Source organism: Panthera uncia (genome assembly GCF_023721935.1).
Source record: "Panthera uncia isolate 11264 chromosome A3 unlocalized genomic scaffold, Puncia_PCG_1.0 HiC_scaffold_11, whole genome shotgun sequence".
NCBI lineage: Eukaryota > Metazoa > Chordata > Mammalia > Carnivora > Felidae > Panthera > Panthera uncia.
The window spans coordinates 11949352-11952991 of record NW_026057578.1 but is presented as its reverse complement, the minus strand read 5'-3'; the positions used below and the strand labels follow the sequence as shown (position 1 = coordinate 11952991).

The following is a 3640-nucleotide window of genomic DNA, read 5'->3' as shown; positions in this document are numbered from 1 at the left end:
AGTGTCCAACTTTGGCTCAGGCCATGATCTCACAGTTTGTAAGTTTGAGCCCCGAATCGGGCTCTGTGCTGACAGCTCAGAGCCTGGAGCCTGCTTCGGATTCTGTGTGTGTGTGTGTCTCCCCCCGCTCTCTCTCGCGCTCTCTCTCTCTCTCTGCCCCTCCCCCACTCGTGCTCTCTCTCTCTCTCTCTCTCTCTCTCTCTCTCTCTCTGCCCCTCCCCAACTCGTGCGCGCTCTCTCTCTCTCTCTCTCAAAAATAAATATTAAAAAATTTTTGAAAAAAGGCTATGTCTACACAAAAACTTATATACAAATGTTTGCAGAAACATTATTTATAATAACCAAAAGTGGAAACAATCCAAATATCTGTCAATGATGAAGGATAATCCAAAAGTGTGATATGCATACAATGGACTATTATTCAGCTATAAAAAATAGCAAAGTACCGATCTATGCTACATGGATGAACCTTGAAAACATCATGCAAAGTGAAAGAAGCCAGACATCAAAGGCTGCATATTACATGACCCATTTATATGAAATGTCCAGAAGAGGCAAATCGAAGAGACAGACAACAGATTAGTGGTTGCCTAGTCCTGGGATGGTGGTGGGGAAATGGGGAGTAATTACTAATAGGCGTGGGGTTCCTTTTGGGGGTGGTCAAAATCTAAAGTCGATTATGGTGATGGGCACACAAGTCTCTATATACTAAAAAGCATTGAATTGTATACTTCAGATGGTTAAATTATATATCCCTGCCCAGTAATATCTCAACAAAGCTGTTGTATATATGTAGAGAGATAATATGTTTATGAAGTGTCTACTGAGTCAAGTGAGCCAAACAGAAGAAAATCCCTGCCTTGTCAGGAAGTTAACAAGGAGGAGACAAGAGTACATTTAAAAGTGTAATTTGACTCATGATAAGAATGAAGCAGGAAGGGAATCGTGTAATGAATGGGGCTGGAGCTACTTTAGATGGTGGAGGAGAGGAATCAAGGTCTAGGAAGGCCACTCTGTGGAGGGGACATGTGAACAGAGATCTGAGTAAAGAGATAGAGGGAGCCACAGGTACCTAGTGAAAGAGCACCAGTAGATGCAGCAAGTGCAAAGGCCCTGAGGTGGGAGCAATAGGCCAGTGGGAAGGTGGTAGGAGATGAGATCAGAGAATTGTCAGGGGCTGGATCATGGAAGGTCTCATAGGAACCCTTATTTTATTCTGTAGGAGCCACAGGAGGTTTTAAGCAGAAGAGGGATGTGTTCTCACTGAAGTGTTCACGGAATCCCTCTGGCTGCAAATGGAGAATGGACAGGGGGGAGGAGGTGGGCAGGATGGAAGGCGGGAGACCAGCGAGGAGGCCACAACAGACCAGGTGAGAGACGATGGGGGCTCGGCCCGGGGGGTGGAGGCAGAGAGGAAAGCGTGGAGAAGTGGTCGGCAGACAAGCCTGTCTGTGGCCTCGCCCAACCGCCCCACAGCCCCCATGTCTGCAGGCGACACTGGTTGCCATTTAAGATGAGACCAGCGGTCAGCTGGGAGCAGGGCTTCCTTTAACAGTCCGAACTCCTCCCACTCTCCAAGGTCCATCCCACATCCACAGCCCCTGCTCAGAACTCTGAAAAATCCCACAGATCCGTAGACTCCAGGTCCTTGCTGCTTCAGCCCCTGCATCCAAGTGTCCTGACCCCATCCGGGCCCTGGTTCAGCCCCCCACTATCGATTTCCATGAGACACTTAACCCCACCCGACTCTTGATCATTCTGGCAACAAAAGACTCAGCTTCTAGATCTATAAAATGGGGAGAATAATAGTAGATGCCTCCAGTGACTGTTGCCAGGGTTAAGTGAATGAATGTACATCAAAGCACTTAAAACAGTGCCTGGCCCTCAATAAACGTTGGCTGTTATTATTATTGTGTGGCTGTATTCCCATCAGTGGCGAGGGGTATTTGGAAGGTGGCCAGGTGAGGGGGGTCATGTTGTCAAGGACGCCCACCCGACGATCTCACCCCCTTTCCGGGCAGCACTGGCCCCACCCATCCACACCCCAGAGGGGCTCACTCATTTCAGGAGGTCTTGAGATGCCATCCAGAGCAGCACTGGGCCCCTGGGAGGAATTCTCCTGCCAGCCGCGAAAAGGATAGATCTATCTGTATCTTGTTCACGGAGACAGAAGCACAGAAAGAGGGGGGAACAGGCCCAAAGTCACCAAACTTAGATTGGACGGCGCTGGGAATGTAATCCGCAGCTGATGCTAAGTGACCAAAGACGGAAAGCTGCTTTTGTTGAAAGCTTATTATGTTCCAGCTGCCTCTTTAAAGACTGTAATTTTACACAAGTTTTTTTTTTTTGAAAAGGTGCATACAGTTGGAAAAATCAAAAAGGTAGAAAGGAATATACAGTTAAAAGGGTGTGTCTCTTCTGTCCCCAACCTTTGCCATTCAGCTTCCCTCCCCCCCACCGCAGGCAACGACTCTTCCCATTTTCTTATGGATCCTCCCAGTGATGGACTACCCGATGTCCTACCCAATATCCATCCTCCGCCCAAGAGAACCCCGATTTTGTTCAGGCGACAATGTGTCCAAATTAAAAATACTCAGGTTCCTAGACTCCCTTGCCACTAGGAGCAGCCATGTGACCCAGCTCTGTGCCATAAAATGTAGGTGACAGTCCCTAGGCAGGGCATTCCTTTCTACCCCCCTCTCCCCTCCCCATAAGACAAGGCAACTGAAAGAGAAGACTTCTGTCTTTTTCTTTTTCCTTTTGCCCTTCCTTTTTCTTCCTGCCTGGAATGTGGACATGATGCCTGGAGCCAGAGCAGCCACTTGGAGGACATGAAGACCAAAGTCTCATGCTCAGAATGGTGGAGTGGGAAAGAGGAGGACGCCCCAGTCCTTGAGCAGCTGTGCCAGCACCGGTCCACCCGGCTCTGGACTTCTTGTGTTTGTTCAGGCCATCACTTGTGGAATTTTCTGTTCCTCGTGGCTGCATGCTTTCCTAACGTGTGCTTGCCTGTGTGCATGCCTTCCCCGTGTGCTGCGCATGCATAACCATTTATATTTATCTACATTCTTTCTTCCCCACAAAAACGGTAGCATACCCTATGCTCACCCTTCGGGATCTTAGTTCTTCACTTAACGACGTCTGTTAGAGTTTGTTACAAATCGGTAGGCACAGAGCTGCCCAAGCTTTTTAATTAATGTGTCAAAGGCTTTGTACAGATGCCCCAGAGAGCCTTCAACCAGTCTGCTCTTGGGCCACATTTGGATTGTTCTCAAATTCGCAAAGATTATCCAGGTACATATTTCATTCCCCACGTGCAAGGGTTTATCTAAAGGAGTAGAACTGCTGAATGAAAGAGGTTTGGCCGACTTGCATTCCACCGGCTACGTGTTAGCCTACCTACACACGGTGTCTAACCCCTTCAGCAACAAAATAGAATAACGCTTGGGGAATTGTGCGTGGCCTTCCCAAGGGCATTGCAGGTAACAGGTGGAACTTGTGCTTAGAAACACTTGCACGACATTGCTTTCCACGTAGGGTGGATTTCAGGGCTTCTCAGCAAAGCGGGAAGAGTGAATATGACCGGGTCCCGGTCTTAACCTGGGAAGGACCATTAGAGTGGAGCCGTGGCAAGATCCAC

General features: G+C 48.5%; 1 long non-coding RNA gene across 1 annotated transcript; it reads left to right on the top strand.

Annotated features, from left to right (window-relative positions):
- The first annotated feature begins 601 nt into the window (after positions 1–601).
- Positions 602–3107, top strand: LOC125936502 (uncharacterized). Its single transcript, XR_007462038.1, has 2 exons — positions 602–1370; positions 2814–3107. It is a non-coding gene; the product is annotated as an uncharacterized LOC125936502 (long non-coding RNA).
- The last annotated feature ends 533 nt before the right edge of the window (positions 3108–3640 follow it).